This window comes from Chelonia mydas, chromosome 3 (genome assembly GCF_015237465.2).
Source record: "Chelonia mydas isolate rCheMyd1 chromosome 3, rCheMyd1.pri.v2, whole genome shotgun sequence".
NCBI lineage: Eukaryota > Metazoa > Chordata > Testudines > Cheloniidae > Chelonia > Chelonia mydas.
The window spans coordinates 9,732,633-9,750,709 of record NC_057851.1 but is presented as its reverse complement, the minus strand read 5'-3'; the positions used below and the strand labels follow the sequence as shown (position 1 = coordinate 9,750,709).

Sequence of the window (18,077 nt, the reverse complement as noted above, 5' to 3'; positions counted from 1 at the left end):
CTTCCATTAAAAGAAAGAAAGAAAGAAAATAAAGTGGGTTGAGTTTCTTGCCTTCATGATTGTGGAGAAAAACTTGAAAATTACAGCCTAAAGACACGCAAACCAGAAAGCAAATAAAAATAAACCTTTTTTCAAAAAAAAAGTCTCATTATTTTAAACCAATCAGACCAGGGGAATCTGATTCATGATATTTTAAAACTTTGGAGTCTCCTTTGAGCATTTATCCATCTGGATCCCACTCTAGATGTGAGACAAGGTGGGTGAATTAATATATTTTATTGGACCAACTTCTGATGGTAAGAGAGACAAACTTTCGAGCTACACAGAGCTGTTCTTTGATCCCTGCAGTCCCTTCTAACCCTATGGTTCAATGACTCTAGGATTCTTCAGATCTGGGAAAGGTACTCTGCCAACATTTGAGCAACAGTGCATATTGGGGCCAGGCCTGCAACCTGCAGGTCCTTATATCTAGGATTCTACCAAATTCATGGTCCATTTTGGTAGATAGGTTTTTAAAAATCTTAAATTTCATGGTTTCAGATATTTAAAACTGAAATTTGTAACCATGGGAGATCCCGACCCAAAAGTGTTTTTTTCCTGTGGGGGGGGGGGGGGGGGAGGGGGGGGGTTCAAGGCTATTTTCGAGTGTCATGGTATTGCCACCCTTACTTCCGCGCTGCTGCTGCTGGCGATGCTGCCTTCAGAGCTGGGCTCCCAGTCAGCAGCTGGAGAGCTTCCTGCAGCTGGGGGAAGTTCCCAGAGGTGGATCTGACTTGGCCCCAGGAGCAGCCTGTGCAGGGGAAGAGAAAGTCCTGTATCTCCCCAGCCTGGCCAGGACCAGCAGATGGAGCCCAGTGCATAGTAGGAGCCCCGGCCAGGGTGCCCCCAGACCTTCCCTGCTTCTCCTCGGCTCCGGGCCCAGTGCTCAGGGGTGAAAGGGGCCTTGGCTGTGTTGGGGGAGGATGACCATAGTGTCCCCCTCAACCCCGGCACCCTAAACGGTTTCCCATGTTGCCCACCTGTAAGACTGGCCCTGCCTCCCCCACAAAAAAGTGACAACCCACCTATCCCATGCAACCCTTACTTCTGCGCTGCATGGCGCTGCCTTCAGAGCTGGGCAGCCAGAGAGCAGCAGCTGCTGGCCAGGTGCCCAGCTCTGAAGGCAGAGCAGAAGTGAAGGTAGCAATACCATGATCCCCTACAACAGCCAGATTTCATGGGGGAGACCAGATTTTGTGGTCTGTGATGTGACTTTGGTAGAGCCCTACTTATATCCCCCACGCAAGATCGTAAATTGTGGAACAGCCAAAACTGCCACTCAATTCCTCCTTACCAGCAGTGGCAGTGAGATGGAACCTCCTAGTCCTCTATGATGCCAGAGCTGTAACTTTTCTTGTTGTTGCTTCGTAATTTCTAAGAGTAATAGTTATTTAGTAGCTATTTAATCTATTGTCAATAAAAATAATAATAAAAAAATCTTTTAGAGATTTTACCTCATACTGAGGCATCGTCCTGATGGCAGACGCTAGGTCTCCAAATTTAAAAACCTTTCTGGTCTGTGAGGAAGCTATACCCTTAAAGGTTATCTATTAAATGTCCTTTTTTGCCTTGGAGAGGGGCATGGGCCTGAAAAATGCCCAGTCTGAAGTTCTGTCTCAAAACACGCTAAAAAAAAATGGAGACGCTTGATCTAAAATTGCACCTTTCAATCCTAATCTAGACAAGGACTAAGCTTTGAACCAGTGATCGGGAAGAACAATGTGAAATCCCAGGGTAGGGCAGGTCAGGAAAATGACGATGTGGTGTGAAGGCTTCAGGAATGTTCAGATGCTGTAATAATTCATCCCGTTATTTCTACCTGACCATGTTCCTTTTCTGCATAAGAGGAAGCAACTTCCAGCTTCCACGTTCTAAGGAATATGGCAGGATAGGCTGGGTTCAGTGCTGGTTGCTGCGGCAGCCATGTTGGATGGGCGGAGAGTTAGGCTACCGAGCCTGGAGTGAGTGACTCTTTGGAGAACCTGTCCCTTCCACTGATGTATCTGAGAAAGAAATTTGACCTGCAGTTTACATCTTCTTTGTATTTAAGGAGCTGGTTTATAGTCCTGCTCCCTCTCTGTTCAATGGGAAACTCCCTTTGACTTCAGTGGGATCAAATGTGGTCTTAGGGTGAGTTTGCATTTGCTCTGGCCTATTTGTTTTTCCATATGAGGGTACAGGGCGTGCGGAAGCAGGGACTCGGTGACTGCAAACAGCAAGTACTAGACACTGTCAGTTTCACCTAGGCTCAGTGCTTCCGGCAGACAGCCCCATGAGCCAGTCACTGCTCACAACCTTTGCCCTCTTCTAAGCACTGCAGCTGCCTCATTGCACTGATAAAGATCATGAGCTGAACTTCTCTGCCTCTCAGCTATTAACGGAACTTCTTTCTTCACTGCATTCCCAGGGCCGATGACGCATCCCCACTTGGGGCTTGATCCAAAGGTCTTTGAAGTCAATAGGACTCTTTTCATGGGCTTTGGGTCAGGTTCCTGGAAGGGGACAGCCACAAATTTCCCCTTAAGAGGACATGTTGTACAGGATAGGCTGCACTTCCTGGGCCAGATTCTGATCTCATTTACACTGCTTTACACCAACTGCAGTGCAGTTACTCCTGATTTACACCAGCGTAAGTGAGATCAGAATCAGACCCACTGTAACTATTGCTGGATATTTCTTTGTCCAGTTCTACTTACCCCTGACTTAGCACCAGAGATACCAGATGTAAGTAAATCTACTACCAGTAAAAGGCATGAAAATGTGCATCTGAATAAAACATTGCACGATCATCATGTATTTGTGTTACTCCAGAGTAAAATTCCAGGCTATGGATCTGCTCCCCACTGTGTTACTCTAGTTTTACCCCAGAATATTTCCTTTGGCTTCAGTGACGTTATCCCAGCATAACAATGAAGTAACTCAGTGGAGAATCCTGTTTTATGGCCTGCCCTTGAATGGCTGAAATGGCAAGTGCTCTCAAAATGAACATGCCTGGGCCAGAAGCTCAGCTGGTGTAAATCGCCAGAGCTCATTTACTTCAATGGAGCAATGTCAATTTCCACCAGTTAGAGTCTGCCTCTCTGGCTATGAACAGAAGCTGAATGAATCAAAATTTGTTTGGAAATTCCAATTTCCCAGATTACAGGGGGAGATGCATTATTATCCCATGGACCAATCTCTGAAGAAGTGGTGGACTCCTCCTCACATGGGACTTCTCTTTAGCATCCATCATTAATCTCAGGACTTTATTTCTGGAGTCTGAAATGTTAATAGGAAATGCAGGAGGATTTTCAAAACACGTACAGCGTTGCCAATTCGCAGTTTCATTGTAAGTTTTGTGATATTTGGTGCTTCTCGTAAAGCCGCAGCTCCTGGAGTCAGTTGATCACCTGGAAATTTCAACTCTCTCTTTTTATTTAAAGTGTGTTTTAGCCCTCCTGTTCGCAGAGAAAAACTTGAAAACACGAACCCCAAAGGCTAGGACAACAGAAAACAAATAAAAAGAAACCAGCCTAATATTTTAAAAAATCTCACGTTGTTTAAGCCAATCTCATGATATTTTGGGGCCTGTCTCACGATATTTGAATGGTTGGGGTTGACAATACTCCTAAGTGATTTAGGAGCCTAGTTTTCTTTGAAAGACTTAGGGACTGCCCTTCAGCTAATGTAAACTGGAATAGTTTTATTGACTTCAACTGACCACGTAGCCAGTTGTCCGTCCGCCCCTCTGGCTCCTACATCACTTCGGCAGTTTTGAAAGTCCCACCTGGTGTCAGGAAACCCCCCCCCGAATACTATTAAAACAGTTCTACAGTTTCAGGTAGCTATGGGTTTTTTCCAGTGTTACAGTTGGGTGTTTTGCATTTAAGTGAAGAGCACAGTCCTAAGTTTGACACTTCTGGGGAAAGAAGGGGGTTTCCATGGGAAAAGAACATCTTTTCATTTACTCTCTGCTCTGCCTGGTGTCCAGCCAATGAGCTTCCATTCTGCAATGCAGATAAATGCTGATCCTGCACATTTAAGGCCTATTTTATGAAGCAGCTTGTGCTGCCATTGCCACATTTAGGAGACAGCGAACGGGAAGCCCCATTTTCCTTTGTGCCTCGGCCTGTCTTGTCTGCACCAGACTTCAGGAAAGGTAAAGTATCCACAATCTTAGAGCAGAAACAACCTCCCTCCAGGAGGGATTTCAAATCCCTAGAAGAGTGAGAGCTGGAACTGCTCTTATGGACTGGAGACGGGAATGGATCTTAGCTGCTTTGGCGTGAGAGCTGTTCTGTAGCACAGGACAAGCCTCCTAGAGAACTGCCTGCCTCCAACTGAACTAGGAGAGCATCTGTGGGAAGGTACGTGGTTTGGAACTTGCTCTTTTGCTCATTTTAAACTCATGGGGCTTGATTCTGCCATTGCCAAATGAGTAACACTGTGCCAGGGCCCCTGGGGTCCCCCGTGTGAGGAGCTGATATCCTCAGGGGAAGGTACAGTCGTTTCTAACCCTTAAAGGTTTCATTAGTTGAGTTTTTCTGCATAAATGACACTGTGACAATAGCTTGTCCCCAAGGTTAGTGAATTTCACGTCTTCAGCACCTTGGAATTGCCAGTTCTCAGTGCTGCAGAGGGAGCTGGGGGGAGCACTGTGCTGGGTAGAGAGAGATTTTCTGGCTGATGGAAGGCAGGACCAGGTGGACCTTTACCAGCAGTGGATGTGGGTCATAAAGAGTCTGGAACAGCCCCCGTGGAGAATTCCTCCTGTTATACTGATTCTGATGGAACATAAGGGCCCAAAGAGTCAAAGGTGTTCACATGACCTGTCACTGTACAACATTAATAGTTTCAGAGTAGCAGCCGTGTTAGTCTGTATTCGCAAAAAGAAAAGGAGGACTTGTGGCACCTTAGAGACTAACCAATTTATTTGAGCATAAGCTTTCGTGAGCTACAGCTCACTTCATCGGATGCATTCAGTGGAAAATACAGTGGGGAGATTTATATACACAGAGAACATGAAACAATGGGTGTTATCATACACACTGTAAGGAGAGCGATCACTTAAGATGAGCTAATACCAGCAGGAGTGGGGTGGAGAAGTAGAAAACCGTTTGTAGTGATAATCAAGGTGGGCCATTTGCAGCAGTTGACAAGAACATCTGAGGAACAGTGGGCGGGGGGGGGAGGAATAAACATGGAGAAATAGTTTTACTTTGTGTAATGACCCATCCACTCCCAGTCTCTATTCAAGCCTAAGTTAATTGTATCCAGTTTGCAAATTAATTCCAATTCAGCAGTCTCTTGTTGGAGTCTGTTTTTGAAGTCTTTTTGTTGTAATACTGCGACTTTTAGGTCTGTAATCGAGTGACCAGAGAGATTGTAGTTGTCAAGGTTCCTCCCCCACTCTGAACTCTAGGGTACAGATGTGGGGACCTGCATGAAAAACCTCCTAAGCTTATCTTTACCAGCTTAGGTCAAAACTTCCCCAAGGTACAAAATATTCCACCCTTTGTCCTTGGATTGGCCGCTACCACCACCAAACAAATACTGGTTACTGGAGAAGAGCTGTTTGGACACGTCTTTCCCCCCAAAATACTTCCCAAAACCTTGCACCCCACTTCCTGGACAAGGTTTGGTAAAAAAGCCTCACCAATTTGCCTAGGTGACTACAGACCCAGACCCTTGGATCTTAAAAACAATGAACAATCCTCCCAACACTTGCACCCCCCCCTTTCCAGGGAAATGTTGGATAAAAAGCCTCACCAATTTGCATAGGTGACCACAGACCCAAACCCTTGGATCTGAGAACAATGAAAAAGCATTCAGTTTTCTTACAAGAAGACTTTTAATAGAAATAGAAGTAATTAGAAATAAGAAATCCCCCCTGTAAAATCAGGATGGTAGATACCTTACAGGGTAATTAGATTCAAAACATAGAGAACCCCTCTAGGCAAAACCTTAAGTTACAAAAAAGATACACAGACAGAAATAGTTATTCTATTCAGCACAATTCTTTTCTCAGCCATTTAAAGAAATCATAATCTAACATGTACCTAGCTAGATTACTTACTAAAAGTTCTAAGGCTTCATTCCTGGTCTATCCCCGGCAAAGACAAAATATAGACAGACACATACCCCTTGTTTCTCTCCCTCCTCCCAGCTTTTGAAAGTATCTTGTCTCCTCATTGGTCATTTTGGTCAGGTGCCAGCGAGGTTACCTTTAGCTTCTTAACCCTTTACAGGTGAGAGGAGATTTCCTCTGGCCAGGAGGGATTTTAAAGGGGTTTACCCTTCCCCTTATATTTATGACACGCCCCCCAAATCTCAGCTAGGGTGAAACACTGGCTGGGATTTCTTCCTGGAGCTCTAGGAAAAACAGAGTTAATAAGACACATGCATCTCTAAATATACTACCAAGTACATAAAGACTAACAATATTTTCTACATCTCAAGGACGATTTTAACCAGTTGATTCTGGGAAACTTTCACGGGAGAGTGCATCAGCCACTTTGTTAGAAGCTCCTGAGATGTGTTGGATGTCGAAATCAAAATCTTGGAGAGCTAAACTCCACCGAAGAAGTTTTTTGCTATTTTCTTTGACCGTGTGAAGCCACTTCAGTGCAGCATGGTCGGTTTGCAGGTGGAAACGCCGTCCCCAAACATATGGGCGTAGCTTTTCCAGAGCGTAGACAATGGCGTAACATTCTTTTTCAGTGACTGACCAGTGGCTTTCCCTCTCAGACAGTTTTTTGCTGAGAAACACTACAGGGTGGAATTCTTGATCAGGTCCTTTCTGCATTAAAACTGCTCCCACACCACGCTCGGACGCATCTGTGGTTACTAGGAACGGTTTGTCAAAGTCTGGGGCCCTTAGTACAGGGTCAGACATGAGTGTCGCTTTAAGCTTGTTAAAGGCCTTCTGACACTTTTCAGTCCACTGAACCGCATTTGGCTGTTTCTTTTTGGTTAGGTCTGTCAGTGGGGCGGCGATTTGGCTGTAGTGCGGTACAAATCGTCTGTAATAACCGGCCAAGCCTAAGAAGGATTGAACCTGTTTCTTTGACTTTGGGACAGGCCACTTTTGGATAGCATCCACTTTGGCCTGTAGGGGGCTGATAGTTCCTTGACCCACCTGGTGTCCAAGGTAAGTCACTCTGTTTAGGCCTATTTGACACTTCTTAGCCTTAACAGTTAGTCCTGCCTCCCTTATGCGCTCAAGGACTTTTTGTAGATGTTCCAGGTGGTCTGCCCAGGAATCCGAAAATATGGCCACATCGTCAAGGTAGGCGACTGCATATTCTCCTAATCCCGCTAGGAGACCATCTACAAGTCTTTGGAAGGTGGCGGGTGCATTTCGCAGCCCGAAAGGGAGTACATTGAATTCATACAGCCCGAGATGTGTGGTGAAGGCTGACCTTTCCTTGGCAGATTCATCTAGCGGTACCTGCCAGTACCCCTTGGTTAAGTCCAAGGTAGAGATGAACTGGGCCCGTCCCAGTTTCTCTAATAGTTCATCTGTGCGTGGCATTGGATAGTTGTCTGGGCGAGTTACAGCATTTAGCTTACGGTAGTCCACGCAAAAACGTATTTCCCCATCTGGTTTGGGAACTAGAACCACTGGAGATGCCCATGCACTTTCAGAGGGGCGGATTACACCCATCCGTAACATATCTCGGATCTCCCGTTCTATAGCAGTTTTAGCTTGAGGAGACACCCGGTAAGGTTGGACTCTAATTGGGCGAGCATTACCTGTGTCAATGGAGTGGTATGCCCGTTCAGTCAGTCCTGGGGTGGCTGAGAACGTTGGCGCGTAGCTAGTGCACAGCTCCTGGATCTGCTGTCGCTGCATACGCCCAAGGGTCATGGAGAGGTTCACCTCTTCCACACCACCAGCACATTTCCCTTCGTAGTAGACACCTTCAGGCCACTCAGCGTCGTCTCCTCCCTGGGCTGTAAACTGACAAACCTTTAATTCTCTGGAATAAAAGGGCTTTAGAGAATTAATATGGTACACCTTAGGCTTTCGGTTGGAGGTGGGGAATGCTATGAGATAATTAACAGCTCCCAGGCGCTCCTGGACCGTGAATGGCCCTTCCCACGATGCTTCCATTTTATGGGCCTGGAGCGCCTTTAACACCATGACCTGGTCCCCTACTTTGAAGGAACGCTCTCTGGCATGTTTATCATACCAGGCTTTTTGTTCTTTTTGAGTATCCTGTAAGTTTTCTTTAGCAAGGGCTAAAGAGGTTCGGAGGGTGTTTTGTAGGTTGGTTACAAAGTCCAGAATGTTAGTTCCTGGAGAAGGTGTAAATCCCTCCCATTGCTGCTTCACCAACTGCAATGGCCCCTTAACCTCACGGCCATATACAAGTTCAAATGGGGAAAACCCTAAACTGGGGTGTGGTACAGCTCTGTAGGCAAAGAGCAACTGCTGCAACACTAGGTCCCAATCATTGGAGTGCTCATTTACGAATTTACGTATCATGGCCCCCAAAGTTCCATTAAACTTCTCCACCATGCCATTTGTTTGATGGTGGTAAGGAGTGGCAACCAAGTGATTTACCCCATGAGCTTCCCAAAGGTTTTTCATAGTTCCTGCCAGGAAATTAGTCCCTGCATCTGTGAGGATGTCGGAGGGCCAACCTACCCTGGCAAAAATGTCTGCTAGTGCCTGGCACACACTTTTAGCCCTGGTGTTGCTTAGAGCTACTGCTTCCGGCCATCGGGTGGCAAAATCCATGAAAGTCAGTATGTACTGCTTTCCTCTGGGTGTCTTTTTCGCAAAAGGACCCAGAATATCCACAGCTACTCGCTGAAATGGAACTTCAATGATGGGGAGTGGCTGGAGAGGGGCTTTGACCTGGTCTTGGGGCTTTCCCACTCTTTGGCACACCTCACAAGACTGGACATAGGTAGAAACATCCTTGCCCATTCCCTCCCAGTGGAATGACCCCCCCAAACGGTCTTTGGTCCTGTTCACCCCAGCATGGCCACTAGGGTGATCATGGGCTAAGCTCAAGAGCTTGGCCCGGTATTTAGTTGGAACTACCAGCTGTCTCTGAGGATGCCAGTCTTCCTGGTGTCCACCAGAAAGAGTTTCCTTGTATAAAAGTCCTCTTTCTACAACAAACCTGGATCGATTAGAAGAGCTGAGAGGCGGTGGGTTGCTCCATGCCGCCGTCCAAGCTCTCTGGAGGCTTTCATCTGCTTCCTGTTCGGTCTGGAACTGTTCCCTTGATGCTGGAGACATCAGTTCCTCATTGGATTGTGGACCTAGGCTTGGTCCCTCTGGAAGCGATATAGGGGATGGAGCTGTTTCTGTTGACTGTGAACCGCTCTCCGCTGGTGCACTATGTTGGGATTCAGGCTCCGGCTGAGCCTCTTGTGTCGGGTTATCGGCTGCTGCCGGTTCAGGGTCGGTGGGGCCCTCTGGTGTTGAGGTTGCAAGTACTGGATTCAGGGCTGACAATGGGTCTGGTGTTGGTTGTTCGGCTGGTTCCGGTTCTGGGACTGGTTCCGTCTGGGTCTCTGGGACTGGATCCACTACTGCTGTTGCAGACATTGGCCTGGGGTCCGGGTCCATCACCTCTGACCGGGTCCTGATAGAAGTTTTCGGAGCAGAGCTAGGCCTCACGGCTTGTTTAGCCTGGCTGCGGGTGACCGTTCCCACCCTCTTGGCCTGCTTCACATGATTGGCCAAGTCTTCCCCCAACAGCATGGGGATGGGATAATCATCATAGACTGCAAAAGTCCACATTCCTGACCAGCCCTTGTACTGGACAGGCAACTTGGCTGTAGGCAAATCGAAAGAGTTGGACTTGAAGGGTTGAATCGTCACTTGGATCTCTGGGTTGATTAAATTGGGGTCCACTAAGGAAGCATGGATAGCTGACACTTGTGCTCCGGTGTCCCTCCACGCGGTGACCTTCTTCCCGCCCACACTCACAGTTTCCCTCCACTCCAAGGGTATCTGGGAGGTATCTGGGCCTGTGGACCTCTGGTGCGATTCCGGTGCAATGAACTGTAATCTGTTGGGGTTCTTGGGGCAGTTGGCCTTTACATGCCCCAGCTCGTTACATTTAAAACATCGTCCAGCTGACTGGTCACTGGGGCGAGGAGGGTTGCTGGAGAACGGGGTGGAGGGATGATAAGGGGTCTGGAGGGTTCTTTGGGAGGTAGGTGGGGCTTTGGGCGGCCCCCGGTAATAGGGTGTGGTCTGGGGTTGTCCCTTCTGGTCTCCGCTCCAACTGCGACCAGTTTTCTTCTTCTCTGCCACCTCCACCCATCTGGCTCCAATCTCTCCTGCCTCGATTACAGTTTTGGGCTTCCCATCTAGGATGTATCTTTCTATTTCCTCAGGAACACCCTCTAAGAATTGTTCCATTTGCATTAGGAAGGGCAAATTTACTGGAGATTCAACACTTGCTCCGGATATCCAGGCATCCCAATGCTTCACAATATGGTAGGCATGTCGGGTAAATGACACGTCTGGTTTCCACCTTAGGGCTCTGAACCTCCGACGAGACTGCTCGGGTGTTATCCCCATTCTGACTCTTGCCTTGGATTTAAACAGTTCATACTTGTTCATGTGTTCTTTAGGCATTTCAGCTGCCACCTCAGCTAAGGGTCCACTGAGCTGCGGCCTCAGCTCTACCATGTATTGGTCAGTAGAGATGTTGTACCCAAGGCAGGCCCTTTCGAAGTTTTCTAAGGCCTCAGTATCATCACCTGCCTTGTAGGTGGGGAACTTTCTGGGATGGGGAGTGGTACCTGGAGAAGGATTGCTAGGGTTTGTTGGTATATTCTGCTGAGCCTTTACCTTCTCCATCTCCAGTGCATGCTTCCTCTCTTTTTCCTTCTCCTCCTCCACATGCTTCCTCTCTTTTTCCTTCTCCTCCTCCACATGCTTCCTTGCTTTTTCCTTCTCCTCCTCCTCATGCTTCCTTGCCTCCATTTCCCTCCTGTGGGCAGCCTCCTGTACCTCCTTCTCCAGCCGCATGAGTTCTATCTGTCTTTCATGTTCCTTTTGTTTTTCCTCAGCCTGAAATCTGGCTAATTCCATCTTTTGTTGTGCCGTGGATTCTGTCATCCTAAACTCTCTGTTTTTAACTAACTTTACACCCGAGGTTTAGAAATAAACAAACAAAACTTGGCTGTAAAATTTTGCTGTGCTGGAATAGAATACCTATTCTCTGATAGTGATTGTCAGCCTACAAAAAAAAAGACAATTCCCTTGTCTCTGCTCTGGGCCCAAATCAAAGCAAAAACTTCCAGCTACTTTGAAACCTGTTTACCCAGCCCAAAGAAAAAACAAGTTTCCTTTTTAAACTTGTGCTCCTTGTAAAAAATCAAAATCCAAAAAAAAAAAACCCCTGCCACTTTTGTCTCCAGGCAAATGGGTAGAACACCCCCCCTTCTATTTACTTTTAGGAAAAAAAAAAACTCTGGGTTGGAAGACTGTGAATTTCCCTGCAGGAGTTAAGTACCCTGCCTCCAGGCAAAGAAAACCTGCAATTCACAAAGATAATGCCCTTTTGTCTCTGCTTGGCCACAAAGCAGAGAAAAAAACAAGCTGCTTTCAGTTTCAGCTGCTTCTGGACTTCCTTTCCAAAGGAAAGAAAAATCTCTTTTTAAAATCTCAACTGGATCTCAAAATGATTTCAGGTTAATCCCACCACGCTGCCACCATGTCAAGGTTCCTCCCCCACTCTGAACTCTAGGGTACAGATGTGGGGACCTGCATGAAAAACCTCCTAAGCTTATCTTTACCAGCTTAGGTCAAAACTTCCCCAAGGTACAAAATATTCCACCCTTTGTCCTTGGATTGGCCGCTACCACCACCAAACAAATACTGGTTACTGGGGAAGAGCTGTTTGGACACATCTTTCCCCCCAAAATACTTCCCAAAACCTTGCACCCCACTTCCTGGACAAGGTTTGGTAAAAAAAGCCTCACCAATTTGCCTAGGTGACTACAGACCCAGACCCTTGGATCTTAAAAACAATGAACAATCCTCCCAACACTTGCACCCCCCCCCTTTCCAGGGAAATGTTGGATAAAAAGCCTCACCAATTTGCATAGGTGACCACAGACCCAAACCCTTGGATCTGAGAACAATGAAAAAGCATTCAGTTTTCTTACAAGAAGACTTTTAATAGAAATAGAAGTAATTAGAAATAAGAAATCCCCCCTGTAAAATCAGGATGGTAGATACCTTACAGGGTAATTAGATTCAAAACATAGAGAACCCCTCTAGGCAAAACCTTAAGTTACAAAAAAGATACACAGACAGAAATAGTTATTCTATTCAGCACAATTCTTTTCTCAGCCATTTAAAGAAATCATAATCTAACATGTACCTAGCTAGATTACTTACTAAAAGTTCTAAGGCTTCATTCCTGGTCTATCCCCGGCAAAGACAAAATATAGACAGACACATACCCCTTGTTTCTCTCCCTCCTCCCAGCTTTTGAAAGTATCTTGTCTCCTCATTGGTCATTTTGGTCAGGTGCCAGCGAGGTTACCTTTAGCTTCTTAACCCTTTACAGGTGAGAGGAGATTTCCTCTGGCCAGGAGGGATTTTAAAGGGGTTTACCCTTCCCCTTATATTTATGACAGTAGTGTTCTCTGACTGACTAACATTATGAATGTTATAATTCTTGATATCTGATTTGTGTCCATTTATTCTTTTACGTAGAGACTGTCCAGTTTGACCTTTGTACATGGCAGAGGGTCATTGCTGGTACATGATGGCATATATCACATTGGTAGATGTGCAGGTGAACAAGCCTCTGATAGTGTGGCTGATGTGATTAGGCCCTATGGTGGTGTCCCCTGAATAGATATGTGGACACAGTTGGCAACGGGCTTTGTTGCAAGGATCGGTTCCTGGGTTAGTGGTTCTGTTGTGTGGTATGTGGTTGCTGGTGAGTATTTGCTTCAGGTTGGGGGGCTGTCTGTAAGCAAGGACTGGCCTGTCTCCCAAGATCTGTGAGAGTGATGGGTCGTCCTTCAGGATAGGTTGTAGATCCTTGATGATGCATTGGAGAGGTTTTAGTTGGGGGCTGAAGGTGATGGCTAGTGGCGTTCTGTTATTTTCTTTGTTGGGCCTGTCCTGTAGTAGGTGACTTCTGGGTACTCTTCTGGCTCTGTCAATCTGTTTCTTCTCTTCAGCAGGTGGGTACTGTAGTTGTAAGAATGCTTAAACAAGGTCTGGGGTTCCAAGTACAGAGACCTTAGCATGCTTAGTACCATGGCAAGCACACTAGGAAATTCATGGCCAAGATTAGAAACATATCGACTGAGACCCACGAAAGGAAAAGAACCAAAACAAGGCAAAAAGCACTGAAACTGAAACTGCCTGATTATCCAAAACACATTTAATTAAACCTATATCAGACCTTTTTGAGCAGGAGAGGTCTCGGTTAGAGTCTTTTAGCCCACCAAGCAGTTCTTGGTGGGGAAGAAAGGGTTAGTTTTCTTGTTCAATTCTGCGTTGGGAATGACAGTCACTTCCCTTCTTTCAATAAAACAGACATACGGAAAAAGTGAAGACGCGACAGGATAGTAAAATTTGGGGGAATAAGTCTTTTGTTGATGTTCTCTGGATACAGGGCAGCTGATCAGTCACAGGTGGATGCTTTGGGCTGGTAGGTCGGCCACGGCAGCTGTTGCTTTAGACCCTGGCTCACCTCCCCGGTTAGGGACATCATCTGGTTGGTTTGGTCAGGTCGCTTTCCATCATTGCTCCTTCTCAGGCCAAGCGCTGCTGGGTGAGCCATCTCATCTCATTGAGCTGGTGCTGTGCAGTGCAGTTGATTTCAGTTTCAGGTGAAAACCTGAAAGAGAGAGCTAAGACAGGCCGAAAATAGTGCGGGACGGAAAGGGACACACAAGGGAGGATAAAACAGAGCAGGATCTCACATATATCAAGCGAGGGTCCTTGCTGGTGCAGTGGTGATGGCCTGGCATCCCCACCGGTGTGTCACAATGAAAATCCTTCCTCTGCCCTCTTTCCTTCCCCAAAGACTTCTTAAAGGGGCTGATGAATGGAATAAGTGCATCCCTTCATTATTTTGTCCACCAATGAGACTTAATTTCTGGTCTCACAACTCCTCTTGTTTGCCAGATGTGGCTTTAACACAGTTGTGGGGCGGTATTATTATACCTCTTTGTTTACATTAATGCAGCCTCCCTCTCTCCTTTTTCCATCTTTCTTACACAATTGTGCATCACAAGCCAGTGTGACAATTTAGGAACCTCTGCGCACTTTCCACCAGTTAAGGTCACAAGCAGAGCTGGCCTGCTAGGGCCCAGTTATTCCTACACACACACCCCTGAACAGAGGAAGCACAGGGCTGGCATAGGAGCCCTACATTGCCCTCCTGTGGAGACCCTGCCTGGGGTGGAAGAGGGAATGGCCAGAGTGCTTTATGCTCTGGCAGTTCTGGGCTGCCATGCAACAGGGGGGAGCAACCCAGTGTTAGAGAGGCACAACACTGGCATATTGCTGTACTCCCTGATCTTCTATGATTCCTGCCCTCCCTCCCACCTTGGGCTGTGCTCCCTGAGAGATGTAACACAGAATCTGGCCCAGGGAGCCTCCCACTCCATCTATTAAGAAGCTTCAATCCTGATCTGCTTCTCTGCTTTCCTCTTCAGACAACTGAGACCCCAGCCCACCTCCAGCCATGAGGATCCTTTACCTTCTGCTTCTTGTTCTCTTCCTGGGCCTCCAGACAGCTCAAGGTAAGGCGCACACAGGGATGGGATGGTGAAAACTGATACCCACTTAGCATCTTCAAACCTTAACCAGTTAATCCTCAAAACATGCCTTTAGGGTCACGTGGTTCAGTGGTCACAGCAAGAAGTTGCAGTCTAGAATCCTGGATTCCAGTCTCAGCTTTGCTACTGATCTTCTGTGTGACCTTTGGAAATTCATTTACACTCCCTCAGCCTGTTTCCCCATCTATAAAAATGATCACGAATATGAGCTGCCCTTGAGGTCTACAGATGACGAGTGCTATATCTTATCATTTTCTCTATTTTATGGGGAAACTGTCACAGTGGTAGCTTGCTTAAAGCCAGAGTCCAGACTGCATCTTGGGAGATCTGGAACCCCACCCCTGTGATCATCAGGTTGCCCCTCAATGTCTCTGTTCTGGTGCTGTTCCTAAGGAAAGTTGGCCGTTCAGCTCCTGCTGGGTCACACAGTTCAGTAGATATCAGGAGATCACAAGGTGGGATTGTTGAATTCTTGTGCTTCAAATTGTATCGTCCATGTCTGTCAATGTCCTGGAGGCAATAACTCTAGTGTGTGCCATTTGTAGTTGACAGTGTGCATGATCGTTAACATTTTCTTTAGACTGAACACTTTTCTTGCAACAATATTTTGCCCTAGTGGGAATGAATTCACTGGAATGTAGATGTACCAGGCTCTGAACTAGACGTCTCACTCTCCAGCACTGGATAGCTGGCAGTGTCTTCTTTCTTGAAACCACAGTGACTTTCCGTGTTTATTTTACAGGAAGCTTTTCATTTAAAGACACACGGAAATGTAAAAGCAACTGGTATCATATGGGTGGCCGGTGCCGACTGTGGGGCTGCAAATTTGGTGAGAAAAGGACCGGAACATGCTTGGCTGGGTTAATGACCTGCTGCCACCCAAAGCACTAAAGAACCCGCTGTGCTGAGTTGAACATCCCAAGAATGGAGACTAGTAACATCAACAGCAACATAGATTGTAAGATCCAGGTGGCAGGGACCTCTGGGCACTGTACCACGCCCACTCTGGGCACTCAAACAGTAAATAAAATAATCAAATAATAAATGTGCGTTGTCTTGCACTGGTGCCTAGATGCTATGGTGATGGACTCACTAGACAGGCCATAGAATTGAGATGAACTAGTTTATTTGAAAGCAACAGGCCTGATTCTCCACTAGATACACTCTGTGGAGTCCTTTACATCTGTGCAAAGTGGGTGCAGAATGACACCCTGCCGGAAGGGTGGCTTTTTACACCCACTGTGCACGGGTGTAAATGGTTTGAAAAGGCACAAGGTGATGGAGAATCAGTCCCAAGCTGTTAAACTATGTTTCTTCAATAAGGATTAAAGCCTTTCTGTGACCCATGTGTAATGCCTACAGGTCCCAGGCACCTGGGATCAAAATTGGGAACCTCTGGAGCTTAATGCATGAGCCTCTACTGCCTGGTCTAGCCACCACTAGAGGGGGACAGAGTGCCATACCAAGTAGGCGTGGGTTACATATGTACATTTCAGACCTCGGCTTGCATGCATTTATACTTTTTTCCACATGCCTGAATAACCTCAACTTCCCTCCATCTCTCCACCTTTAAGAAGCTACTCCAAATCCTCCGTGCTTCAAAAGCATTCACACTTAGGGTGTGTCCCCACTGCAATCAGTCATGACTAGCACAAGTAGACATACCCGAGCTACCATTGATCTAGCTAGCATCTCCAGATTGCAGGGTAGACCTACCCTTAAATGGTCACCCCTCACTTTGCACACTGTCTTGTTGTGTTTGCCTCAGTCCCTGCCTCTTTTAGCTGGTCAACTCTTCAGTGGCAGGGACATTGTATCTGTGTAGCTCTGGGGTTGTCTACATGAACACTTAGTTCGTGGGAAGCTAAGGTGTAACACTACCCACCATGCACTAAGTGTCCCCACTGACGCTCACTAAACATTCCCTGGTGCACGTTAATCTAGTCCCATTTCAAAGCAGGGAGATTAAAGCACACTAGAGAGCTTTTAGTGCACAGCAGAAGGGTCCACACAGACACAGAGCGCAGCAGGTTAGATTTACATGCAAGCTTGCCACAAACTAAGTGTTCGTTTAAATAAGCCCTCTGTTCTTCCACCCTACAGAACCACGTGCATTTCTTATGGAACTATATAAGGATCTGGGCCTGTGAGCTGCTGAGTCCCTGCAAATCTCAGTTGCGTTGAGGATGGCCCACACTGGGACATTGTTGCAGGCACCATCTCTGAGCACCCCCTTGTGGTCCAGCAAGGCCCAGCAGGCACTCTGGCCTCTACTGGGGTTCAGAAATAAACCAGTCACCTCCATAATCCTTACACAACAGCTCCCTTCTCCTGGGATCTAATGTATTTCGTTTGCACAGCTTCCCCCGAGAAGGGCTCCCCTTTAGGGTCCTCCCAACCCTCCTGCTTGGGGATGGGGAGGATTTTAGTCTTGGCGTTCCTGGCCTCGATTCTCCCTTCAAGTTTGGGAATCGTCCCAGCCTTCCTGCTTGGGGCTGGGGTCGTGTGTCAGACTGTGTGCCTTCCGTGTGCCTTCTATGCCTACAGCTCCCCTGGCTGGGCTGTGTTCATTACTTCAGGCCCTCTGTGCTGTCTCCTTCAGCAGGTCCCTGTCTCCAATGAGTCCCCCTGCTCCAAGGGTTCAGCAGACAGCCTCGTCCTGGAGTCTCACTCTGGTTCAAGGGAAGAGGCAGCATATATACAGCCCTCTTTCCCCGGGCTGGCTTTGGGGGAGAAGGGAGCCGTGCCTCAGCCTCTCCACAAAGCTCCTGGTCCCGGGCCCGTAAAGGAATAGCAACCCAGGTTTCCCACAAACACAGACTATTCCCTTGGGACAGCTTCCTCTCTTGCCATATCTGCCTTGGTCATTTTCGTAGACCATTGGGTCCCAAACCTTAAAGGGGCCACACCACAGGACAGGGTGGGATGAGTCTTAGGCCCTACTACCCTAAAGGCAGGGGTGGGCAAACTTTTTGGCCGGAGGGCCACATCGGGGTTCCAAAACTGTATGGAGGGCCGGGTAGGGAAGACTGTGATTCCCCAAACCCTAACTGCCCCCTCCCACTTCCTACCCCCTGGCTGCCCCCCTCAGAACTCTTGACCCATCCAACCCCCCCTACTCCTTCTCCCCTGACTGCCCCCTCCTGGGACCCCCCTGCCCCTAACCGCCCCTCCAGGACCCCACCCCCTGTCCAACCCCCCCTACTCCCTGACTGCCCAGATCTCTATCTAAACCCCCACCCCCTAACAGGCCCTCTGGGACCCCGACC

The 18,077-nt window shown here is 47.4% G+C and overlaps 1 long non-coding RNA gene across 2 annotated transcripts; it reads left to right on the top strand.

Annotated features, from left to right (window-relative positions):
• Positions 1 to 4,003: 4,003 nt before the first annotated feature.
• On the top strand, positions 4,004 to 15,853 carry LOC122465285. 2 transcript variants are annotated; one of them, XR_006290018.1, is made up of 3 exons: positions 4,004 to 4,177; positions 14,686 to 14,772; positions 15,551 to 15,853. It is a non-coding gene; the product is annotated as an uncharacterized LOC122465285 (long non-coding RNA). The 2 variants fall into 2 exon arrangements; XR_006290017.1 differs by having other exon boundaries at positions 4,005 to 4,385.
• The last annotated feature ends 2,224 nt before the right edge of the window (positions 15,854 to 18,077 follow it).